General features: G+C 36.3%; 1 long non-coding RNA gene across 1 annotated transcript; it reads right to left on the bottom strand.

The window, feature by feature from the left end:
* Positions 1-150: 150 nt before the first annotated feature.
* On the bottom strand, positions 151-20,425 carry LOC111490549. The gene is made up of 3 exons (XR_002719587.1): positions 20,402-20,425; positions 4,973-4,977; positions 151-261 (listed from the first exon to the last, which is right to left on the bottom strand). It is a non-coding gene; the product is annotated as an uncharacterized LOC111490549 (long non-coding RNA).
* Between the last annotated feature and the right edge of the window lie 7,194 nt (positions 20,426-27,619).

Raw genomic sequence — 27,619 nt, 5'->3', positions numbered from 1 at the left:
TCTATTTAACAACCCATGTCCTCTCTTTTCAATGGCTTTTGAGTCCTCTATTGATCTTCCCCACCACCACTACTAGCTTTGACGCCACAGGGGCAGTCTCCATGGCTGCCATAGGTGGAGTCGATCGATTACCTTTTAACTTCACCCTTTTGACCTCCAAATCACCCTTTGCCATACTCTGTACATATAACCTCACCTTCTCCAACACAATCGGTTTCCCCTTAGCCAACATAGCCTCTCTCGTTTTCTACCCAATCAACCCTTCATCCTTCACAGAAACCCTAATCTTAAGATTCTCATTAGTGTTCTCTTTAGAAATATACGAAATCTCGATAAGCCAATCAACCTTCTACAGAGATTTACCTTTGGAATTTGGGAGTCGCACTGGCCTCTTCGCCAACCAAGTGTCGGCACCCTTCTCGCCAAAATTGGCTCATTCGTCCACTTTCGGGACTCTTCCAGCTTCAACACTGTCTTTGTCTCTTGCTCTAGGTTCCCCACTCTTCATTGATTAGACATATTCTCGCGGAAGCCAAGATAGCATTGTTGCTGAGCGACGATCCCTCTGCAATTTGCGAAGGCCAAGAAAGTGTTTCTCTATGCCTCCTCCGAATCAGGTTGTTTACATTTTCACGAAAAGTGTTTCTCGATCTCTCTTTGAATTTTTAGATCCAAGCTTCACGCTCGTTCAAATTTGACGCTAAGTTTGCCGAGGGGGTGTTAAGGATATTTAGTACTAAATTATAGTTTATCATATATATCATATTCGATATTTTATTATAAAAATTTTTCTTCTTATCATAGGAATCTTTCCATATCCTGTAATTTATTTGATTATAAATAGATAACTTTCACATCATTTAGGAGTGGTGGAATAGGCCAACATTCTCATATACTCTGGATCACTTTATCGGATATAATCTTGTTTCATTCATGTACTCTCTTTTACTCGGGTATGACTCTACTCAAAACCCTTTCAAGATTAAGGAATATTTCAAGTTTTAACATTGAAAGGGTAACAAATTAGAACAAAAAGAAAATTTGTATAATAATTGAAAATGGGAAGGTTAAAATCATAAAAGGGATATATGCAAAGAACTCAGGTCAATCTTCTTAAAAAAAAAATGATTCGCTCAAGGCCAAATTTTTAGTTGATCCATTTTTGTTTGATTCGCTCGGACTCTTTCCTCCTAATTTCAATTTTTAGAAAGCATTCAAAGTTAGCAGGGCTAGTTAAATATTTTTAATCGAGTTTAAATTATTTATGCATGATTTGACCTAGTTTAAATTGAGTAAGTTTCTATGCAGTATTAGGCTTAGTTTAAATTATTAGGAGTAAGTTTCTATGTATAATAGGGCTTAGTTAAAATTATTGGGAGTAAGTTTTTATGCATAATTAGACTTGGTTTAAATTATTAGAAGTAAGTTTTTACACCTAGGCTTAAGTTAAATTTTTTGAATCCAATTTAGATTATTTATGCGTAATTAGGCATAGTCAGTTTAAATCATTAGGAGTAAGTTTTTATGCATAATAAGATTTAGCTAGTTTATGCATTATGGAAACGTTATGTTGAAATCATGAAAATATTACGTTCTGTCTTGTGAATTGTATGTATAGAATGATATGAATGACATGAAGAACAATAAATAGCATGAAATATAACCCCGGTATAAGCATGAATGGCTGATACGATATGAATAAAATGAAAGCAGGGGTTATATTTAATAATGTTGAAAATGAAAAAATATTGGGACCTCATGCATTAATGTGTGCTCATGCATTCGGGGATACCCGTATTCCTTCATGATTGTATGGACGCGTACACCATTAGACAGGAGAACTATCATTACGTTTTACATAATATAGTTGTAACGACTACTACTTCTAATGGGTATCTGGCATAGAGAGCTACCAGAGCATGCTCGCCTAACAAGGAAAGGGGTCAAGGGTGTGCAAACAGACTGGTGGGTCCATACTCGCACATGTGAGTCATGTGTAGAGTATATGATACACATCCAAGCTGCCCATTAAGATAGTACTATAGGAAAATAAACTGTTATGATAGATGCCGTCATTGCATTCACAAGTTCTTGCATCAGAACCCAAATAGAAGGTCGCTTACTGAGTATTCTTAAAACGCTCAACCCTTGTGCTACTACATTTTTAACATAAAGGCAAGACACCCCTTGAATTTAAATATGTTCTTATCTTCTACATTTTATTGTCTTTACTTTGTGATATCACAGTCAACTGTACATGGATGCCTTGACTTTACCTGTAAAATAATCTAGCACACGGCCTCAGTATTTTGAAGAATGTGTAGTAAGTGTTCCATCTATAGGGGTCGTGAAGAAATGCAAACACATGTAACAATCCTTCGGACTAACTTGGATGAATAGTACTTCTTTACACACGACCCACACTTGCGATTGTTAATCCCTAGGCGGTTCGCACCCCTTGGACCCATCATCGTCGAGCTAGCTGTTTGTAGCAACATCTAAAGGTCAGTGAACCCCTGAGTGTCATACTCGACATCATCACCGTCATTATCGTAACATGCGGGGTTTTACTCGTCATCATAAAAGGGGAAGAATCTCAATGCTTATGTACATACAGAAATGCATGAAGTCCCTCTATTTCTCGTCCTTAAAACGCCTTTTTAACACAACCTTAGTTTCATCTCTATATTACTATTAGTAATACATGCGCATTAAACATTCATCTTTAACATCGTTGCTCATATTTTGTAGGGTTGAGTCCTAGGTCAAATTCTCGACATGATGCAAAATGGCATTCATAACATACATCTTACTTAACATAGAAAACATCATCATATTATGGTAACAATATCATGCATCATAATCAACAGATATCGCCATCATAATGCCAACAAATACATCATAATCATCATAGCATGTCATCAAACATCATCAAACATCATCGTATATCTCATACATGTCATCATACACCATATCTCATATAACATACGTCATACAGCAAACAAGTCTCTAGTCTATTCTATACTAAGGCCACTTACTTTATTGGCCTTAGCTGGCGTTCTCCCTAAATTATTATCGTTGGCTATTGTTCCTCAAAAGCTGCTCCAAAGTATTACCGAAAATCTTTTCCTATTAGATCGTTTGTCACCGTTCGTTAGTATTTCACAACTAATAATATTTATAATTGACATTTGTGAAATATGATATTAAAACGACATCGATTAGCTTACTTGAGATTAAAAACAGGTTTGGGAGGGTTAAAACGGTAGAAATTAGGTTGAAATTTGAGTACCAGACCCGAATAAGCCAAAGGGGTCGCGAACACCCAAGCCGAGCTGTCTAAGCTGACCAAGTCGAAGGAGTCGTTTGTAGGTGACTTCGATCATGGCGCAATACGAGGGCAACACGTGTGCACGTGACTTTGATCGAGGTGCAGGTCGAGGCATCAGTCACAAATCGTAGGCTGGGCTGCGATCACGGGTCGAGGCTTGAACAAATACTTGTATGCTTTCTAGATAAACATAGTGTGCCACATCTTATGGGCGAACACCACGATTGCTAGCTCCAAGAAGTTTCACAAGTTTTCTGGCAATGGAAGGACTGAAGCTGATACCAACATGTCCTTGAGTTCCATGAAGCTCTTTTCGCATGTCGATGTCCAAGTGAATATCTTACCCTTCTTGATGAGTTTGCTTAAAGGTGGTAATATTTTGGAGAATTTTTTTATAAATCTTCGGTAATAACCTGCCAGCCCTATGAAATTTCGGACTTCTATTTATAAATCTTATGTAATAACCTGCCAACCTTTGAATACGGCGTTAGTTAGTCTAGAGGACAACCGTGAATTTGTAGTGATCATACCTTATTCTGAAGGCAATCTTAGGTATGTCTTTCTCTTTGATTCTTAGTTGGTGATATATTGACCTTCATCTATCTTGGAGAATATTGAAACCCCTTAGAGTTGATCAAAAAGGTCGTCAATTCTTGGGAGTGGGTATTTGTTCTTTATCATAGCTTCATTGAGCTCCTGATAGTCTATAGGCAACCTTGAGGACCCATCTTTCTTTTTGACGAAGAGTACTGAGCTCCCACGGTGAGATACTTTGTCTTATGAACCGACACTCATCAATTGTATGACCACTTCTATTACAAGATTTTTCTTTGGTTCTAACTTGCTTTAGGTTCCAAGTTTTCTCTAATCAACTTGAACTCTTAAACATACCTAGGGCCATTTTGGTCATATAGACTTTGAATTTAAATAAGTAGTCCTAGGGCTATTTTGGTCATTTTACTTCTAATTCTTGGTTTTGCTACTTAACGTGTTCCAATGGGTTCCAAACTTCACACATCTTTAGACATCACAGAATAAGGTCTACCACATAATTTAATAGCATTTGGAGGTCCTCTAGGTCATGAACCGTGGGTAGATTTCCTTAGGCGCAATATGGCCATTTTGCACTATTTCTTGGTTTACCTACCTATCCTTATCCAATGACCACCAAATTTCATATATAATCTCTACATGGTATAATATGCTCAGCATTAAAATTTCATAGGTTGCAAAGTTCATCTAGTTTTCTATTTTAATGTTACTTAAATCTCGAGCAATTTGATCGATTCAGGGCTTAACTCATGGTTCTTTTAGTTTTTCTTTTATATATCTTTAATCCATACTTGGTTTAGGGTTCATGTAGAAAACCAAGTGATTCCAACTAGTATTTTTTAAGAAAAGTCCTAGGTGGCTACTTAACTCATCATTTGTGTTCGAGACTTCCGTTTTTTTAGCTTTCGGTTTCCAAATTATTCCAAATTATCTTTTCAAGATTCATCTTTGAGTCTAGTTTCAGTAACCATAAAGAAATTCATGAGAACCGATCTGAAAAGAGTCAAAATTGATAAAAAAAATAGTAGAAAGGTAACATATGGCTACCTTTGACTTCTATTGGTCAAAGTTTGACCTTTGACTTTGGACTTCATCTTCTTCCTTGGTTGTTGGAAAAATCACTATTTTTCCTTATCATACTCCTCAAGTTTTGCCTTTATACTACTCTATATACACCTCTAATAGGCTAAATTTCTTCACAAAATGTTTAGATGAAGTTTCAAGGAAGAAGTAGGGGTCAATTTCATACCTTGTCATGGTCTGTAGCTTGAGTTATGACCTTCCAAAGTTTGCCGGAAAACATGTTTCTCACCTTTTTTCGGGACAACTGATTCTAAAGCTTTTCATTGCTCGATTCCTTCACGAAACTTGTTGAAAATTCCATATGGAATGTGTAGGAGTTGGTAGGATGAAAAATGATTCACCACAACCCTCGAATTTAGAAGAAATATGAGGAAGAAAAATCCAAATCTAAAAGCTTCAAACTCGAATTTTAGGAATCATCACTTGGTTCTTGTCTTGAAACATTGCCAATAACTTCTTGTTTATAGATCAAGCTTGCACCACCATTGATTATTCTAGAATTATGGTGAATTTGCTCGTTTTTTATTTATCTAAAATTTTAGTGGAAATATCTAAAACGATGAAGGTGCTACCGACATTGGTTTTCAACTTTAACCGTTGGATCTACAGAACATTGAGTCTTGTTAGACATATCCAAATAGCAGCTCAATCCAACGATTGGATGTGAATATACGATTGATTTTCTTCTGTTGGACGGTTGAGGAACCAAATCTAGTAGTAGATTTTCTTTAATTGTAGTTTTATAATTAAGTGGAACTTTAGGGGTACTTTTGGTAATTTGTCACATTCATAATATTTTGTTATTATTTTTCTCGAAACATCCCTAAAGTTTCTTAAAATCCTTTATCCCTTAATTTGTCACATTCATTTTTCCTTCTCGACCATCTTCCATCTAGATAAGGAATTAAAAATAGAGAAAGATCCTTGGTAATTGAAGAAAATGATCTTTTTGCACTTTTCACTTACTTTTTCCTTTCCCATCTTTGTCCAAAGGCTTTCAAGTCTTAAAATTATATCTAACCCTATAGAAATGACTTGCTTAAGACTCTAGTAATTGCTTGATCCTCATAATTTATTTCCTTGAATCCTTTGGATCTTACATGGGCCGTTGTTCTTATTGGAGCTAATTTCCTTTTTTTTTTTTTTGTGTTATATCATAGGCTTCTCAAGTCGTATTTAACAACCACAGTTTTATACCTGATCCTAAGATGAATTGGTTAGCTCGTTACTAGTCTCTAGGTCGTACATCTACGTATCATGAATACATGATCCTAAGATGAATTGGTCCTCTCTTTCTTATAACATTTTCCATACTACACCAAACATAATTATTTGATTCATAAGCATCATAAACAAAACCTTAAACCAAACCACCACCAAGAGATCTAGATCAGCTAAATAAGGTTCATTCAAAACAACTCTTGTTTTTTTTTTTTTTTTATTTATTAAATGACGGAACAATTTGATAACTATTTGAACACCTCGTTTATTGTTCTTTCTAATCCAAAATGAATTAGAAATTTTGGAAACTTTAGGGTTTCAATTTCTTTTAAAAAATAACGAACCTTTAAATTGTTATTTTACCATCTATGATCGAGTTGCGAAATGCCTTATTATGGTAAGTCTGTATTTCCCTCCTCTAATATGTCATTTCTCAATGAAAATGTTTATATTATTACCTTATCATTTATGACATAATGTAAGGTGTCTTTTATATCATATATTTGTGTTATTATTTCCTTATAGAAACCCAACATTTTCCATCAATTTCTCCCAAAGTTGGAACTTCAATAAATGGGACTACTGCGCCGATGAGCCGTTGGAGCTTGTACACGACGATGACAAAAGCCGCTTCATGTGGCTTACCCTACTGCAAGCGAAAAGTGAGGCGGCAGAGGCGGTTAAGCGCATTAAAGCGCAAGCGGAGGTCGAATGTGAGAAGAAGATGCGAGTGTTGTGCACAGACCGAGGCGGAGAATTCACCTCGGCACGTTTCTGTAAGTACTGTGACGAGATCGATATACAATGGCACCTAACGGCGCTCTACTCCCCCCAACAGAACGTAGTGGTGGAGCGCCAAAATCAGACCATCGTCGAGACAGCGAGGTCATTGCTGGTGACGGCCGGGATGCCTGGGAGATTCTGGGGAGAGGTGATAATGACGACCGTCTATCTCCTCAATCAGTCACCAACCCGAAGCCTCGACGGGAAGACGTCATATGAGGCCTGGTACAACAAAAAGCCATGGATACATCATTTCCACGTCCTACCGCACCGATGAGCCGTTGGAGCTTGTACACGGCGATGACAAAAGCTGCTTCATGTGGCTGACCCTGCTGCAAGCGAAAAGTGAGGCAGAAGAGGTGGTTAAGCGCATTAAAGCGCAAGCAGAGGTCGAATGTGAGAAGAAGATGCGAGTGCTGTGCACAAATCGAGGCGAAGAATTTGTCTTGGTAAGTTTCGATAAGTACTGTGATGAGATCGGCATACAACGGCACCTAACGGTGCCCTACTCCTCCCAACAGAATGGAGTGGTGAAGTGCCAAAATCAGACCATCGTCAGGACAGCGAGGTCATTGCTAGTGACGGCCAGGATACTTGGGAGATTATGGGGAGAGGCGGTAATGACGACCGTCTATCTTCTCAATCGGTCACCAACCCGAAGCCTCGACGGGAAAACGCCATATGAGGCTTGGTACAACAAAAAGCCAGCGGTACATCATTTCTGCGTGTTCGGCTGCGTCGTATACATGAAGGTAACATGTCCCCACCTCGTCAAGCTCGATCCTAGGTGGCTGAAGGTCGTCTTCATCGGCTATGAACCCGGGAGCAAGGTGTACAGACTCTATGATCCTGTAGGGGGGCGAGAACACGTGTCTTGCGACGTTGTCTTCGATGAAAGCATCTTCTGGCAGTGGAATGACGTGATCGAGGCAGACCATAATCCAAATCAATTCACGGTGGAGTACCTCGTCACCGAGCCGGAAGAAGGAGGAGCTCAGAGGCTGGGGTGTAAGATATTGCGCAGGGAGAGAAAAGGAGAAACTCAAGCTGGTCAGCTACAGTGATAGTGACATGGCTGGTGACATTAATGATCATAAGAGCACCAGCGGAATGATCTACTTCCTCTCAGGCGGCGCGATCTGCTGGCAATCAATAAAACAGTAGGTAGTTGTTTTGTCTTCCTTCGAAGCAGAATACATCGCCGCTTCGATGGCAGCAACACAAGGGGTCTGGCTTGCGCGACTAATGGAAGAACTCATCGGGAGAGAAAGCGATCCACCAATGCTATACGTAGACAACAAAGCTACGATCTCCCTGTTCAAAAATCCAATTTTGCACGACCGGAGTAAGCACATAGAAATCAGATTCCACAACATTCGAGAATGTGCAGATCGAGGGCTCATCAAGATTGATTTCATCCGAATAGAGGAACAACTTGGAGACATTTTCACCAAGTCCCTGGCGCGGGTAAAATTTGAAGAACTACGCTCAAAGATCGGAGTTCAAATAATAAGGTAGATATAGCACAACTTTTAGGAGGAGATTGTTAAATAAAAGCTATGTTCCTTATTCAGTTAGGTTGTTTTGACGTCTCAAAACTTCTGAATTCACGCCAATGGAAGAGCGTAATTCTTGCTGCAATTTTTGGCCAACTTGGGCGAAGTCTTCGCCTACTTTTCTATTTTTTGTAATTAGTTTTTCTATTTTGGTAATTTTATTTTTTATTTAAAGAATTCAACTGAAGAGAAATAAAATATCGAGTCTTCATCAAATCTCTCTCCCTCTCTCCTTTTACTTATGCTATTTTTTCTTTCGAAGAAACCTTCGACCAGTTTGTTCGTCGACATTTACCTTCGAATTGCCAAAGTCAACAAAGGTATGGCTTTCAGATTACCAAGAATTGACTCAACTAATTTATGTGAAGGATGCATTTATCGCAAGCAGACTAGGAAGTCCTTTCCTATTCGAAAAGCGAAAAGAGCTTCATATTGTTTAGAACTAATTCACATTGATTTATGTGAGCCAATGCAAACGAAGTTCTTAGGTGGGAGTTTATACTTTTGACTATTCATTGATGATTATAGTAGCATGAGCTAGGTTTACTTTCTACAACATAAGTCAAAAAAATTTCAGAAGTTCCAGATATTTAAAGCTATGGTGGAGAACCAAAGTGGCTATTACATTAAAGTTCTTCGCACAGATAGAGGTGACGAGTTCATATATGAAGAGTTCAATCTATTTTGTGAAGAAGAGGGCATCGAAAGGGAGTTAACAGCTCCCTACACTCCAGAACAAAATGGAATCGCTGAACGAAAAAATTGAACTATTGTGGAGATGGCAAGAAGTATGTTACAAGCAAGGAGATTTCCAAACAAATTTTGGGCAGAAGCTGTAGCAACATCTGTTTATCTATTAAACCTCTCACCAATAAAGGCGGTTATGAATCGAACTTCTTATGAAGCATGGCATGGAAGGAAACCATCTGTAAGTCATTTACGAATGTTTGGTTGTGTTGCTTATGATTTGAAACATTCTCAAACTCGTCAAAATCTTGATGAAAAATCTGAAAAAAGCATTTTCATTGGCTATTGTACTCAATTGAAGGCATATAAATTATACAACCTCTTAGTGAAAAGATTTTAGTTAGGAGGGATGTAATATTTAATGAAAACGTGAGTTGGGATTGAAGTAAAAAACAGGAGCAGCAGAAGATTACAGTTGAGGTTTTTTCAAATGAAGAGACAAGTGTCAACTCCAGTGTATCTCCTAGTGCTTCGACTGCAACACAAAATGTGTCAAATTCATCATTTTCAGCATCACTAAACATCGATTCTTCTCTTGAAGAACTTTCGGATGAGACACCTCGAAGGAAGCATAAATCTTTAGCTGACATATATGCATCATGTCAATTTGCTCTTACTATTTCAGACTCTATGAATTATGAAGAAGCAACTGAAAAAGAAAAACTGAAGAAATCCATGGCAGTAGAGATGCAGTTCGTTAAGAAAAATGGAACATGAGATACGGTTGACTTGCTAAATGAAAAGTTCTATGGAGATTTACATGGGACATGCAACCCATTGCGGTGGCATGTTTATCAATTTGATGGAGATTTACAAGAAGAGGTTTATGTAACACCACCAGAGGGATTCATAGAGCAAGACAAAAAAACGAAGGTATACAAGTTGAGACAGACATTGTACGGGTTAAAGCAAACATACTTACGAAGGCCTTGTCAAAAGAAAAGCTTGTACTTGACTTGTGCAACTTTGAATCAAGGGGGAGTGTTGAGATATGATTCAAAGTATTCAAAATGAAGATATGATTTAAAGTAGTTGAGATATGATTCAAATATTCAAAATACCAAGATTTTAGATTTTAGGAGATTGATAGTAGATTTGAATTGTGTAACCCTTTAAGCATGGAGTTAAAAAACGATAATAAAGCATTGCAACTTTAGGTTAGATATTATTTTGTTGGTTTAAAGTTGATATTGTTTTGTTTCTGTTATTTAAATTTTGAGCTCTTTTTGGGTTACGGTAGACTCATAAGTACGAATGGACGTATAAATTTTTAATTTTTTAAAATAGAAAACATGAAAAAATCAAAGTGAACATAAAAAGTGTTAAAAGTGAAAATCATGTGTGGAGAGCTAAAGGCAGAACAATTTACAAAATAACACGAGTTTCGAGTGAGTGACATTAAAGTATTATTAAAAATGACATAAAAATTGAATGACTCAGATTAAAAAGTCCCTACAGTTGCATGGCTCCACACACTCTCATCGTCAAGTGGCGATATACGATTCATCTATAAACAAACAATAGCAAGAATAAGTATAAAATTACTAAGTAAGCACCTACTTGTAGGCTCTTATCAAAATTATGTTTCTTAACTTATGTATAAGTAAGCACCCTAGAGTTGGCAAAATCCATAACTTATGTATAAGTAAGCACCCTAGAGTTGGCAAAATCCATGACTTTGGTTCATTTCTAGCCCTTTTAGATGCTTAAGGTCCATATACCCTACATATTCCTATTCCAATGGTGTAAGTCACCCTTCGAAGTTGTGGATTTCAGGGTGTACTTAGGGTCTCATTTACTAGTCTCCAAGGTCCAACTCGTCAATTCGCCTTCTGCACATAAATCCGAGTGTCCGCGTATGTCACAAATTCTAGGGAAGTCTAATAGTTTTGGAGGAGTCGCTACTCATTATAAGTGTCCTTAAAATCTTCCTATATCTTCATATGTGTCTACTATTGAGCGCTAGCTTGAAATTGAAAGAATTAGAAAAACGCCATAAAATGACTAAACTATTCGAAAAATATTAATAAAATGTTCGAAAAATTGCAAATAACTAAACTACCCCTGAATATTAAAAGAATTAAGGAAAATGCCATGAAAATTAGATAATCTTATATGCTACAATAGTTGCAGGCAGAAAATCAAATCAAAGAAAAGTCAGGCTTCCATTTCAATGTTTGTTTACTTCCTCTATAAAATTTGAAGTAGGTTTCATTTAGAACAAAGAGAAAGTAGAGCTCTCAATCATGAAATATCAGAGTTTAGTTTTTGGGTTTTCCTTTCTCAAATTTCTTTTGAATGTGAGAGCCTCCTACCATTATCCTTCGAACTTTTCTCTACACCTTCCAAATAATATTACTCACCAGTTTGGTGAAGTAACCAAACACTAAAAATGCACCTAACTTGTAAGCTAATTTGAATTGCCGTTGAGGGAGCTCGAGAAAAACTTAGAAATTCAATTCAAGGCTCCAAGTAAATTAATCGTGTAAGATATATTTCAAGCAATTTTTGGACGGAAGGAAGAAGATTCAAGAAGACACAAGGAGTGCACACCAGGAATAGTTTTAGACTACGTTGCTTAGAGCATATGAAGCCTTGAGCATAGGTATTCAAACTATGCTGCTTGTAACGTATGAAACCTTGAATATAGGTTATCAGACTGCATCGCTTTGAACATAAGAAGTCTTGGATAGATTTCAGACTATATCACTTGGAACGGGTGAAGCCTTGAGCATAGGTTTTCAAACTATGCTGCTAAGAACATTTGAAACCATAGATGCAGTTTTTACACTACACCGCTTGAAATGTCAGATACCTTGGATATTGGTTTCAGACTGTATCACAAGGAATGCATGAAACCCTGGATGCAAGTTCAAACTCCATCACTTGAAATGCAGGAAACCTTGTACATAGGTTACGACTGTCTCACTTTGAACACATGAAGCCTTAGATACCTGTTCTCAAGTTTAAGTCTACTACCATAAATCCTAAAGGGAAGGTTGTAGAGAATAGAATGAGAAGCAAGAGTAAGAACAAGAACTAAGAACAAAGAACAATAACCACGAACAAAACTAATGATAAGGACAAGGACAAGAACTATACATCATATATTTAATATTTCATATATCAAATTAAATAAATATAATTTTTCTCATCTATCTTTAATATATATAATATATTAAATTTCAATTTGAACCCGTGAGAATATACTTTTCATTTAATGTATCTAAAATATTATATTAATTTGTACCCTTCAAATTATAATAAATTTTCTCCACAAATATTTAATTTGTTGGATATATTAAATATTAATGTGGACACTCCCCATTTTTGTTTCAACTAGATTGAACTTTTTAGTTTTAGTATGGGGATCTTATGGACCAATAGATTATAAGATTTAATAGTTAAGTAATTAAACACTTTAATTAATCAATTTTCATTCAATAACGGTAGGTCACTCCACCATAAACTTAAAGCTGCATATGCACTATAGGATAACTTATATCCATTGATATAATCATTACAAGCAAGTTGTCCCGTCACGAGTTGTTTGTAATTATAGCTGTGTCAAAACCCCATTTTACTCCTATGATTATATCTCTAATGAATTTTTTTTTTATGATCTAATAATAAACAAAGTTCGTCTCGGTCAAGTGAGAGTATATGTCCCCATTGTTTGTGTCTCGAAATTAGAACTTAAGGAAACTACTCAACTATGTACCCTAAATAGGAAGAAGGAAATTTTCTCTTTGAAATTATATTCCAAGCTCTCTATTTGGTCAAGTTCCTAAAATTGCAGGCATATTGATTCAACTACAAAAGTCATTCTGGCCTATGCACATCAAAGGACAAACCCTAGCAGATAGGAGTTCATAACTCACTCAGAATTAATATTGAGTCACATATGGTCATCTTGTGAAATATTAATCTTCTTCATTAGCGAACTATTAAAAAATATTAAATATTTTATGATCAATTCTTATAGAAACTCATTGTATAAGATACCCCCACTCACATGTCTCCACATGAACGATTTAGCTCAAACAATTTGTAACAATTACAAAGTGGGTCATATCAATAGTGTTACTAGGTTAAGGCACCCAGCCTTATCCTTATACTATAGACCCTTTACGTTATTACTTGAACATTATCCTCTGGTATGTAAACCATATATGGTTCAGGATTACATTAATAACATTTGATTTTTCATACCATATTAATTTAAATTAAAATAATCAAAATTATTATTAAAAATTAAATAATTAATTACGAGGCTTTCGACAGTGTGAGCTTATGCAAGCCTGTAGTGAAGCTCGGGGTACATATCTGAGCTAGCCTAGTCGTTCCATGTTCACGTGCATGATTCATGTATAGAAAAGTATTACATGGACTGGAAAGTAGAGACAAGGGAAAAGTTTTATGAAAAGATAGGTCCCACTATGATTGCATGTGATTGTATTTTCCGACATCAACAGTTGGCTAATTACTTAGTACATTTAAATACTCAAGGCACGTGCTACTTTTTCTCCACGTATTGGCAACGCACCCATGTACGGATGGCAACATCTTTGTAGAGGTCATGGAAATAAAGTTAGAGTAGTCGCATTTACATTATATGTTGTAGTTCTTAGGTTGGATCAGAGCGTTTGATTTTCTTTTTCGTTTGATTTTGATTTTGTTGTTTTCTTAAATCAATTGTTAGTTTAAATAAATTTTATGAACGTTTTAGTCCGTGGCAACATTTTATTATATTATTTTAAAGATTTTTATTTTATTTTTGTACATATTAGGCATTTCATGCATGTTATAATGACTTTATTTTTTAAAGGAAAAATAGGTTCGCTACACAAAGTGCCACTTATGCATTACTTTAAACTTATTTTACTACTTTGTAGACTTTAGAGGGAAGGCCAGATAAGATTAATATTTCACAAGTTAATCATATGTGATTTGATTTTAATCATAATCATTGTTTGAATCATGAATATGGTTTACCGTGGGAAGTTTAGGGGTTTCTTTGGTTACGGAGTCTTGGTCCTTTGTTCTTAGCAATTTTTGTGTCTTGGCATTGCGTGGGTGTGTGATAGCTCATGAATGTATATAATAAATTGGTGTAAAATTCACAAGAAAAAATGCAAGTATGCAAAAATAACCTTTTTTTTTTTTTTTTTTGTTAATTTTGTTTATGGAAATTCACTTAATTTATTGTCTTATTCAAATTATTTTTGATGATTTAAAACTAATTAAACAAAATTATGCAAAGTATCACTACTACCCAAAAATAAAGACAGAGCAAAGAAAAAATCAACAAGAGGAAGGTTTGGCCAAAAGAGATTAAATAGATATGTTGTTGAACTTTGTTCTTGATTTTAGTTATTTTTAATAGATTTTCAAGCCCACTTTCAAGTGTCATGCATGGTGATTACTTCTATAATGTTTTGTAATTTCTATTAACAAGAGTGAATCAAGTTAAAGTATATAGTCAAAATGATCTATAGTACAGGGATAAGGCTGAGTAAACCATTTTGGGGGGCTTCCACCTTACAAACGGAAGATTGGATTTCCTGAATCACGAGTCTGAGGACTATGGATGCGACCCAATTTTGTATATGATATAAACAATGTGATCACTATATTGTACATGCGGAGGCATGTGAGTGGGAGCATCCTATGCAATGAGTAATTCATAAGATCGGACTATGAAGAAAATCACTCTCACTTTATTATATCGTTTACTGTTGAGACTAATTTTTTCCTTCGATGACCTAGGTAACTCGATCTTAATTCTAAGCTAACCATGAACTCCTGTTTTTGGAATTATCCTTTGATTTACATGGGTGAGAGTGGCTCGAGTTCACCGACTCAATAGGCCTCCCATTTTAGGAGTAAGACTGGGTGAATGGCTGGGGACGTGGGGTGGAAAATGGAATACACTCCTACCCACTTTTAGGGATAGTAGAGAGGTAGTTCCCTTAAGCACTGACTCTAGGTCTTGAACAAATGGCCCCACCCTCTCATTGGCCTGAGAGGGATCAGTGGAACATAAGGAACAAGAAGTAACTTCAGGGTTTAAAACGATAAATTGACCCAGCTCTAGTTACGAACAACCTGTGAAGGATCGACTTACTAATCATTGTTATATCAAATGGACTGAAATATATCTATAGTAAAGGGAATGCAACTACTAGGCTCTAGTGGAGTGTCCTAGTAGTTAACGAATGTTGGTTAACAAGGTTAATGAGTTTAGCCGGTTAATCTCGGATTGTTGGAGCCCATGATCTATAGGTCTATTAGGTCTCCCTTCTAGCTCATATCGAACTAAACCATAGAAAGTATGACGAGTGAGTTCAAACTGTTTGAATTCAAATCAGGGAATATGCGCTAAATATATACGATATATTTAATCTCATTTTTATTTTATTTACGAATTTAACAAAAAGAGAGAATCAAAAATTTGTTTTATTTGATTGGGATTGACATTTGATCTAACGTTAAATATTAATTAAATTGTTTAATTAATCATTTAATATTATTTTAATTTAAAATTAATTATTTAAATTAATTGTTGAATTTAAATGGAGAAAGTCAAAATGTTGACTTTACTTAAATGGAAAAATCCATGTTTGGGTTAGTGAAATTTTGAGTGTCAAAATTTGGTTTGACCAAACTTGCTTGATTTCCTATGTTTGAGGATGAGGTGCTCCCTCATATCTACATGGACCACTCCTACAACCTAGCTAGAATTAGTCACTGCATGATCAACATCCTTCCACAGGACTGATCCATCATCCAGAGTAACATCTTCCTAACTAGCGTCTAGCCTAGCTCAACGGTACCACACCGGAGTAGGAAGGGGAGGGTAACATCTCCCTAACCGGCGTCTCGCCTAGCTCAACAGTACCACACTAGAGTAGGAAGGGAAGCAGAGTATACTCAAATTCTATACCAGATACTGTCGACTAAGAGATCATCTCTCTACACCTCGAGGTCCTAATGTGGTTCTCTATATCTCAAGGGTAGTTAAAACTATTGAGTTAGGGCCCTGGCTTCCAGATTCACTAAATCAAGTCTCCCAAGTCCATCACAGTCTATAGGGTTAAAGGGTCTCTCCCTCTAAGCGTCGCTCATGACACTATAGACCGTAACATCGGGAGGGTCCCCTAACTAAACCCAACTCATTCCCTACAAGAGTTCACCTTAAGCATATCACAACACTACAGCTTATCAATTATATCATAAGTTCACACAATCATTCAAGAGGAGTTCATGTATGATTAATAATGCATACAATCGTACAAGCCTAACGGGCGGTAACATCCATCAACACCCGGAACGCCTCAATCCCTACAAGAGTTCACCCTAGGCATATCACAGCACTACAACTTATCAATCATATCATAAGTTCACACAATCATTCAAGAGGAGTTTATGTATGATTAACAACGCATACAATCATACAAGCTCAACGGGGCGGTAACATCCATCAACACCCGGAGTGCAGATACACAAATTCCCCCGTTCGCCAACATAGTATGAAGAGATAGAAGCAGTAGTAAGATAGTCCAGCAAGCATACAAACAACGAGTACAAAATCTCACTAGGCAACAAGTCCAACAGATATATATTTAATTCTGTAAGTATAGAGGATCATTAGTTCTAGCCACCTACGGGTAATTTTCTCTAGCATGCATGCAAAATAGGATTAGCACTAGAATCGGGATGAAAAACAGGTGAAAACAGGACACTCACGCGCCTTCACGCGCTTATAGGGGACTCCCTCACGCCTGCACACTTACCCATGTGCGGTCTCCACGCGCAGGGCAGAGGCGCGTTTCGAACCCCAGTAGACGTAGACTTACCCCTCGAATTTTCTGGGTGTGACACGCGTCGTACAGGGATTGGCGGAAGGTTTTTGGGTTGGACCGCGGGTCGTCGGACGCGTGTCAGCAGAGGCGTCAGACGCGTCTCTCCACCAATTGCTCGACGCGTGCCCTCCCTTTCCGGCAGCAGCGTGTCCGTCGCTGGTTTCCTGAGTTCATCCAATTTCCAGATTCCGGTTAAATTCTATATCAACCTATTTATTATAGATTTTGTTTTCCGACGCAATTTTTGGCCGCGTTTCCTCTAAAAACTTGCAAGACACCTCACTTAAATTATTGCAACTAGATTATTAAGGTCTAAATCATCTAAAACTCCCGGATCTATAGTGAAATCTTGAAACAAGAGAGGTCGCAGACTTACCTCATGTTCTTGCCCGTTTCTTGCCGGAAACAAACGATCCAACGCTCAGACCACTCCTTTTGATACTCTGATTAGCCCTAGTAGGAGACCTAATATTGAGAGTGCTTCAGTTCGGGTTTGGGCATTTCTCCCTCCTTCCTCTTCTTAAAAAACCCTAACTCTTCCTTTCTCTTTCTCTCTCTATTATTTATTATTATTTTCTTTTCTTTTCTTTTCCTTCTCTTTTCCTTTCTTCCAGGTCTCCCGACCTCCCTCAAGGTGGTATGTGTGGGGCAAAATTACTTTTTTACCCCAATTGACTTTGATCCAAAATTCGATTACATTATCATTTTTTTTAAATTTATTTTTCTAAGTTTCTTGATGCATCCCGAGCATTTCATTCTTCTGGACTAATATGAAAATCACACTCTAAGTCCTCCAATAAAATCTAGAAACTCCCAATGGATAAGAAGGTGCTAGTCACAAGAATAGAGCGAATTGTACCTATTGGGCTCGGGGTGTTACATAGACGATGATACATAAGGTGCCAAAGTGGACAAAGCGGACAATATCGACTAGCGACGAATTTGGATGTTTGAACATTCGACCACGCCTTTTAAATTTTGATTTTGTTTTGATTCTCTCCTTCTTATTAACATATCTATTTTTCTTCTCGTTTAACCTAAATAAAAAATTGATAAACATAGTTAAAAGAAAAATTTATAACTCTAGTAATTAAGGAGAAAATATAGAAAATTCAACTGTCTAGTTTGTGTTTAACCCAACTTTGTTTTTCCATCTCTACCAAAAATAGCAAATAAAAAAGAATTGATATTTACAACTATGCAACAAATATTATATCCAACCTCAAAACATTCATAGAAATTAATTTTTATAATAGATATTAACCTTAAATCACCTTCTCAAACCGCTTTAACAGCGGGTTCAAAACAAGTATCTATTATTTTTTTTTTGCTATATAATGAACCAAAATCCAAATGATTAAACATCAACAAAATTAAATTTGAGTATTTTAAAAAAATGAAGACTCTAACCGTCGACTATTGATTCAATTTCCGAAAACCTGACACCAGCAAGCAAGGGAAAGATAGTTGGCTAGGGTCTCTCTCGCTATTTGCAGTTCCGTTCTGACTTTCCTTTGGCAGAATGAAGTGACTTTGATTTCCTACTTTTCTTAGTCTTCCACTTCCTTTCCCTACTCTTTGTAATTCTGTTTGCCAATGCATGCTTTTCTTTCTAGGCAAAACCATGCTAAGATCGCTTATTCACCATATTCCATACCAATTTGCATCTTGCATGCCCTACCCTATATTAAGGGTATTAGAAAACACTAACCACATGAAATAAGGACTTTTTTAACAAAACGAATTGTGCCACATCTTCCTTCTTCAAAACTCATTGGAAACAGCGGACCAAAAACAACCTTTCTCCTGGTGTGAGCTTAAAAAAGAATGGAAGTAGGATGCGCGTTCGTTCCTGTCCCATTGGTCGAGCGTCTTCAACCCTCTCCCTTCCGGTCGAGCACTTCGTTCCTGACTTGTAGCTTGGGTTTATCTTATTGTTTGCTTTGGGATCAAGCATTAATATTAACACATGTTTTGCAGGATCAAACGGACAAGCGGTAGGGAAAATTGGCATTTACCAGATTGCAAATGACAAGTAAATATTTACAATTATCAAACAAACTCAGTTTTAAACTCTCATTGCAAGTCAAAAGACAACGATTTGAACGAACCCATTTTGGACAAGCGAGCCCAATTCCACTGGAGGTTCGAAACGAACTTTTGGCATATGACTTTGTATAGGTCCAATTTTAACAGTTTGAATGGACATGCTTCATTTGAGTTATTTTGGCCAAAGAACTCGCATTGGCTTTCTGAACGATGCAACCTTAAAAAACTTCCATTTGGGCAGCATTTGATGATGAATTTTACTTAAAAAATCTTCATTACAAGATGTTTGAATTGATACACCCTTAGAAAAAATGAAGTAAAATCTCCCTCGTTCATTTTGGTCCCACAAAACCTATGGGGAGTTGTGGGGTTTCTTTAAAGACTTTTAATGTGCATATTTAAGTCTAATAAAAGTGGGAGGAATATTTTGGGAATTTATAGTTCTTTGGATGTTGATAATTTGGTTGGGTTTTAAATTTCTACTTGTATCAACCCATGTGCATGCTTTGGAACTCTGGATTCCGCAGTTAATGGCCTTGTAAGGTTATTTACTTGTTGCTTCTAAGAGTGAAAACTATCTCCATAGACAAACATGAGTCCTTCCCGCATGTCTTTTCCTCACTCGCATGTTTGCTACGAAAATTCTCAAGAGGTCTTCGAACATAAAATTGCTCCAAGAAAGACATAATTAATCTTGAAGTTCTTACGGCTAACCAAACAAAAAGGAAAGTGCATCTAGTTGATATAGGTAGTAAGTTTCAATTCTTTTTTGGCATTTCTTAGTCATCTATGCGGTTAAGTATATTTAGTACTAAATTATAGTTTACCATATATATTATATTTGATATTTTACTCTTTTCATATTCTTGTAATTTATTTGATTACAAATAGATAACTTTCACACCATTTAAGTGTGGTGGATTAAGCAAACATTCTCATGTTATCAGATCCCTTTCGATTTAATAACCCATATCCTTTGTTTTCAATGACTTCTGATTCCTCTATTGATCTTCCCCACCACCACTACTAGCTTTGTTGCCACAGGGGCAGTCTCCGTGGCTGCCATAGGCGGAGTCGATTGATTACTTTTTAACTCCAACCTTTTGACCTCCAAATCACCCTTTGCCATACTCTATACATATAACCTCACCATCTCCAACACAATCGGTTTCCCCTTAGCCAACATAGCCTCTCTCGTTTTCTACCGAATCAACCCTTCATCCTTCACAGAAACCCTAATCTCAAGATTCTCATTAGCGTTCTCTTTGGAAATATACGAAATCTCGATAAGCCAATCAACCTTCTACAGAGATTTACCTTTGGAATCTGGGAGCCGCACTGGCCTCTTCGCCAACCAAGTGTCGCCACCCTTCTCGCCAAAATTGGCTCATTCGTCCACTTTCGTGACTCTTCCGGCTTCAACATTGTCTTTGTCCCTTGCTCTAGGTTCCCCCCTTCTACTTCTTGGGTTATACATATTCTCGTCAGAGCCAAGGCAACTTCGTCGCTGAGTGACGATCCCTCTTCATTTATTAGACATATTCTCGTGGAAGCCAAGATAGCATTGTTGCTGAGCGACGATCCCTCTACAATTTGCGAAGGCCAAGAAAGTGTTTCTCTATGCCTCCTCCGAATCAGGTTGTTTACATTTTCACGAAAAGTGTTTCTCGATCTCTCTTTGAATTTTAAGATCCAAGCTTCACGTTCCTTCAAATTTGACGCTAAGCTTGCCGATGGGGTGTTAAGGATATTTAGTACTAAATTATAGTTTATCATATATATCATACTCGATATTTTATTATCAATATTTTCCTTCTTATCATAGGTATCTTTCCATATCCTTGTAATTTATTTGATTATAAATATATAACTTTCACACCATTTAGGAGTGGTGGAATAGGCCAACATTCTCATATACTCTGGATCACTTTATCGGATATAATCTTGGTTCATTCATGTACTCTCTTTTACTCAGGTATGACTCTACTCAAAACCCTTTCAAGATTAAGGAATATTTCAAGTTTTAACATTGAAAGGGTAACAAATTAGAACAAAAAAAAATGTATAATAATTGAAAATGGGAAGGTTAAAATCATAAAATGGATATATGCAAAGAACTCATGTCAATTTTCCTAAAAAAAAATGATGGTCAATTCTAATATGAAACCAGCAAACTGGCCCAATTTTTTTAGTAAAAAATATCATTAAAGATTATTTGTTATGCTTGTAAAGATAGAAAAAAACATGTACAAGGAAAATGATCTTTACACGACTATGAAATGAAAGAAACTATGTGGAAACAGGAGGAAGAGATCAAGAAGTACCCTAGTAATTCCAATATTAAGACACTTTCGTGGGACGAAAGTTTCTTCTTGACATGTATGATGTATGAACAAAAAATTAAAAAATTAAAAAATTAAAAAAACAATAACAGAAGGGAAACTTTGTGCCACATTGCTAAAGCTTAGAAGTGTCGGGTTGGCCTCCACTATAAAACGGAGGTCCCCCACTTCATTTTATCATCCTCAACCAACTCTGAGTACACTTTCTGATGGCTCAAGGCCAAAAATTTTAGTTGATCCATTTTGGTTTGATTCGCTCGGACTCTTTCCTCCTAATTTCAATTTTTAGAAAGCGTTCAAAGTTAGCAGGGCTAGTTAAATATTTTTAATCGAGTTTAAATTATTTATGCATGATTTGACCTAGTTTAAATTGAGTAAGTTTCTATGCAGTATTAGGCTTAGTTTAAATTATTAGGAGTAATTTTCTATGCATAATAGGGCTTAGTTAAAATTATTGGGAGTAAGTTTTTATGCATAATTAGACTTAGTTTAAATTATTAGAAGTAAGTTTTTACACCTAGGCTTAAGTTAAATTTTTTTAATCCAATTTAAATTATTTATGCATAATTAGGCATAGTCAGTTTAAATCATTAGGAGTAAGTTTTTATGCATAATAAGATTTAGCTAGTTTATGCATTATGGAAACGTTATGTTGAAATCATGAAAATATTACGTTCTGTCTTGTGAATTGTATGTATAGAATGATATGAATGACATGAAGAACGATAAATAGCATGAAATATAACCTCGGTATAAGCATGAATGACTGATATGATATGAATAAAACGAAAGCAGGGGTTATATTTAATAATGTTGAAAATGGAAAAATATTGGAACCTCATGCATTAATGTGTGCTCATGCATTCGGGGATACCCGTATTCCTTCATGATTGTATGGGCGCGTACACCATTAGACAGGAGAACTATCATTACGTTTTACATAATATAGTTGTAACGACTACTACTTCTAATGGGTATCTGGCATAGAGAGCTACCAGAGCATGCTCGCCTGACAAAGAAAGGGGTCAAGGGTGTGCAAACCGACTGGTGGGTCCATACTCGCACATATGAGTCATGTGTAGAGTATATGATACACATCGAAGCTGCCCATTAAGATAGTATTATAGGAAAATAAACTGTTATGATAGATGCCGTCATTGCATTCACAAGTTCTTGCATCAGAACCCAAATAGGGGGTCGCTTACTGAGTATTCTTAAAACACTCAACCCTTGTGCTACTACATTTTTCACATAAAGGCAAGACGCCCCTTGAATTTAAATATTTTCTTATCTTCTGAACATTCCATTGTCTTTACTTTGTGATGTCACCGTCAACTGTACATGGATGCCTTGACTTTATCTGTAAAATAATCTAGCACACGGCCTGAGTATTTCGAAGAATATGTAGTAAGTGTTCCATCTATAGGGGTCGTGAAGAAATGCAAACACATGTAACAATCCTTCGGACTAACTTGGATGAATAGTACTTATTTACACACGACCCACACTTGCAATTGTTAATCCCTAGGCGGTTCGCACCCCTTGGACCCATTATCGTCGAGCTAGTTGTTTGTAGCAACATCTAAAGGTCAGTGAACCCCTGGGTGTTATACTCGACATCATCACCGTCATTATCGTAACATGCGGGTTTTTACTCGTCATCATAAAAGGGGAAGAATCTCAATGCTTATGTACATACAGAAATGCATGAAGTCCCTCTATTTCTCGTCCTTAAAACGCCTTTTTAACACAACCTTAGTTCCATCTCTATATTACTATTAGTAATACATGCGCATTAAACATTCATCTTTAACATCGTTGCTCATATTTTGTAGGGTTGAGTCCTAGGTCGAATTCTCGACATCATGCAAAATGGCATTCATAACATACATCTTACTTAACATAGAAAACATCATCATATTATGGTAACAATATCATGCATCATAATCAACAGATATCACCATCATAATGCCAACAAATACATCATAATCATCATAGCATGTCATCAAACATCATCAAACATCATCGTATATCTCATACATGTCATCATACATCATATCTCATATAACATACATCATACAGCAAACAAGTCTCTAGTCTATTCTATAGTAAGGCCATTTACTTTATTGGCCTTAGCTGGCGTTCTCCCTAAATTATTATCGTTGGCTCTAGTTCCTCAAAAGCTGCTCCAAAGTATTACCGGAAATCGTTTCCTATTAGATCGTTTGTCACCTTTCGTTAGTATTTCACAATTAATAATATTTCTAATTGACATTTGTGAAATATGACATTAAAACGACAACGATTAGCTTACTTGAGGTTAAAAACAGGTTTGGGAGGGTCAAAACGGTAGAAATTAGGTTGAAATTTGAGTACCTGAGCCGAATAAGTCAAAGGGGTCGCGAACACCCAAGTCGAGTTGTCTAAGCTGACAAAGTCGAAGGAGTCGTTTGCAGATGACTTCGATCATGGCGCAATACGAGGGCAACACGTGTGCAGGTGACTTTGATCGAGGTGCAGGTCGAGGCATCAGTCACGAATCGTAGGCTGGGCTGCGATCACGGGTCGAGGCTTGAACAAATACTTTAGGCTCGTCTGGTCCATATATACTTGTATGCTTTCTTGATAAACATAGTGTGCCACATCTTATGGGCGAACACCACGGTTGCTAGCTCCAAGAAGTTTCACAAGTTGTCTGGCAATGGAAGGACTGAAGCTGATATCAACATGTCCTTGAGTTCCATGAAGCTCTTTTCGCATGTCGATGTCCAAGTGAATATCTTACCCTTCTTGATGAGTTGGCTTAAAGGTGGTAATATTTTGGAGAAGTTTTTTATAAATCTTCTGTAATAACCTATCAACCTTATGAAACTTTGGACTTCTATTTATAAATCTTATGTAATAACCTGCCAACCTTATGAAACTTCGGACTTCTATGATCGTGTTCAGTTAAGGAATTTTCATTACTGCTTCCACTCTAGTCGTGTCTACGGAAATTCCTTCTTTTGTTATGACATGCACAAGGATGGCCACCTCTAAAATCCAAAACTTGCCATCAGAAAACTTGGCGTATAACGGCTGGTTTTGCAATCTTGTCAATACCATTAGAATAGATAAGGATATCAACTATGAATATAATTACAAATGTGTTAAGAAAGTTCTTGAATATGGCGTTAGTTAGTCTAGAGGACAACCGTGAATTTGTAGTGATCATACCTTATTCTGAAGGCAATTTTAGGTATGTCTTTCTCTTTGATTCTTAGTTGGTGATATACTGACCTTCATCTATCTTGGAGAATATTGAAGCCCCTTAGAGTTGATCGAAAAGGTCGTCAATCCTTGGGAGTGGGTATTTGTACTTTATCATAACCTCATTGAGCTCCTGATAGTCTATAGACAACCTTGAGGACCCATCTTTCTTTTTGACAAAGAGTACTGAGCTCCCACGGTGAGATACTTTGTCTTATGAACCGACACTCATCAATTGTATGACCACTTCTATTACAAGATTTTTCTTTGGTCCTAACTTGCTTTAGGTTCCAAGTTTTCTCTAATCAACTTGAACTCTTAAACATACCTAGGGCCATTTTGGTCATATAGACCTTGAATTTAAATAAGTAGTCCTAGGGCCATTTTGGTCATTTTACCCCTAATTCTTGGTTTTGCTGCTTAACGTGTTCCAATGGGTTTCAAACTTCACCACATCTTTAGACATCACAAAATAAGGTCTACCACATAATTTAATAGCATTTGGAGGTTCTCTAGGTCATGAACCATAGGTAGATTTCCTTAGGCGCAATATGGTCATTTTGCACCATTTCTTGGTTTACCTACCTATCCTTGTCCAATGACCATCAAATTTCATATATAATCTCTACATGCTATAATATGGTCAGCATTAAAATTTCATAGGTTGCAAAGTTCATCTAGTTTGCTATTTTAATGTTACTTAAATCCCGAGCAATTTGATCGATTCAGGGCTTAACTCACGGTTCTTTGATTTTTTCTTTTATATATCTTTAATCCATCTTGGTTTAGGGTTCATGTAGAAATCCAAGTGATTCCAACTAGTATTTTTTAAGAAAAGTCCTAGGTGGCTACTTAACTCATCATCTGTGTTCGAGACTTCCGTTTTTTAGCTTTCGGTTTCCAAATTATTCCAAATTATCTTTTCAAGATTCATCTTTGGGTCTAGTTTCAGTAATCATAAAGAAATTCATGAGAACTGATCTGAAAAGGTCAAAATTGATCAAAAATAGTAGAAAGGTCAACATATGGCTACCTTTGACTTTTATGGGTCAAAGTTTGACCTTTGACTTTTATGGGTCAAAGTTTGACCTTTGACTTTGGACTTGATCTTCTTCCTTGGTTGCTGGAAAAATCACGATTTTTCCTTATCATACTCCTCAAGTTTTGCCTTTGTACTACTCTATATACACCTCTAATAGGCTAAATTTCTTCACAAAATGTTTAGATGAAGTTTCAAGGAAGAAGTAGGGGCCAATTTCATACCTTGTCATGGTCTGTAGCTTGAGTTATAACCTTCCAAATTTCGCCGGAAAACATGTTTTTCACCTTTTTTCGGGACAACTGATTCTAAAGCTTTTCATTGCTCAATTCCTTCACGAAACTTGTTGGAAATCTCATATGGAATGTGTAGGAGTTGGTAGGATAAAAAATGATTCACCACAACCCTCGAATTTAGAAGAAATATGAGGAAGAAAAATCCAAATCTAAAAGCTTCAAACTCGAATTTTAGGAATCATCACTTGATTCTTGTCTTGAAACATTGCCCATAACTTCTTGTTTATAGATCAAGCTTGCACCGCCATTGATTATTCTAGAATTATGGTGAATTTGCTCGTTTTTTATTTATCTAAAATTTTAGTGGAAATATCTAAAACGATGAAGGTGCTACCGACATTTGTCTTCAACTTTATCCGTTGAATCTACAGAACATTGAGTCTTGTTAGACATATCCAAATAGCAGCTCAATCCAACGATTGGATGTGAATATACGATTGATTTTCTTCTGTTGGACGGTTCAGGAACCAAATCTAGTTGCAGATTTTCTTTAATTGCAGTTTTATAATTAAGTGGAACTTTAGGGGTACTAGGAACATTAGTTAACCTATATATTAAGCAACTTGTTTTAATTGCAGTTTTATCATCAATATAAACAACATGTTTTCTCATATATTTTCTCAAAACATTATATATTAAGCGCATGTGTGTACTAGGAACATTAGTTAACCTAAAAGGCATAACAAGCCATTCATACAATCCAAACTTAATATTTAAAGTTGTTTTCCATTCCTTTCCTACGTGCATTCTAATTTGATGATATCCAGATTTCAAGATAACTTTTATAACTAGACACGAATCATGCAATAAATCAAGTATATCATCAAACCTAGAAATAGGATGTCGATACTTTACCATGATTTTCTTGATGACTCTATTATCCATTCATATGCACCAAGTTTCATCTTTCTTTGGCACCAATAAGTCTCGTATAGAACATGGTCTCAAACTTTCCTGTACATAGCCTTTCTCCATGAGCTCCTCCACTTGCCTTAGAATTTCTTTTGTCTCGGTTGAATTGACTCAATAAGCTGGCTTATAAGGAATGACAGTCCTTGGAATGAAGTCTATTTTATGTTTAGTATCTCTAATGAGAGGTATTTCTTTATCTTGAAACATTTCTTCAAATTCGTGTAAAAAAGATTGAAAAACACCAGGCAAAGCCAAGTTGTTATAGTTAGAGACCAAAAATCCTCCATTGTACATAAGTACAAAAATCGATTTTTGTGAAAACTTCTCACCTCTCCAACTGTAGCCAAATAACTCTCTCTCTTCCTTTTTTCTTCCTTTTTTCTTCAATTTAATCTCTTTTTTCATTTTCTTTTTTTCTCTTTGATTTTTCTCTATATTTTCACTTCAAACTCATTTTTTTCTTTTAACTCTTATTCCTCAAACTCTTTCTTTCTTTCCTCCAACTTTAATTGACCAGCAAATACATTTGCAGAACACAAAGGTACAAGAATGGTTTTTCTACCATCTTTTACAAAAGAATACCTATTCAAATAG

Source organism: Cucurbita maxima, unplaced genomic scaffold (assembly GCF_002738345.1).
Source record: "Cucurbita maxima cultivar Rimu unplaced genomic scaffold, Cmax_1.0 Cma_Scf00015, whole genome shotgun sequence".
NCBI classification, from domain to species: domain Eukaryota; kingdom Viridiplantae; phylum Streptophyta; class Magnoliopsida; order Cucurbitales; family Cucurbitaceae; genus Cucurbita; species Cucurbita maxima.
Note: the sequence above shows the minus strand (reverse complement) of the source record. Positions and strands in the feature narration are given on the sequence as shown.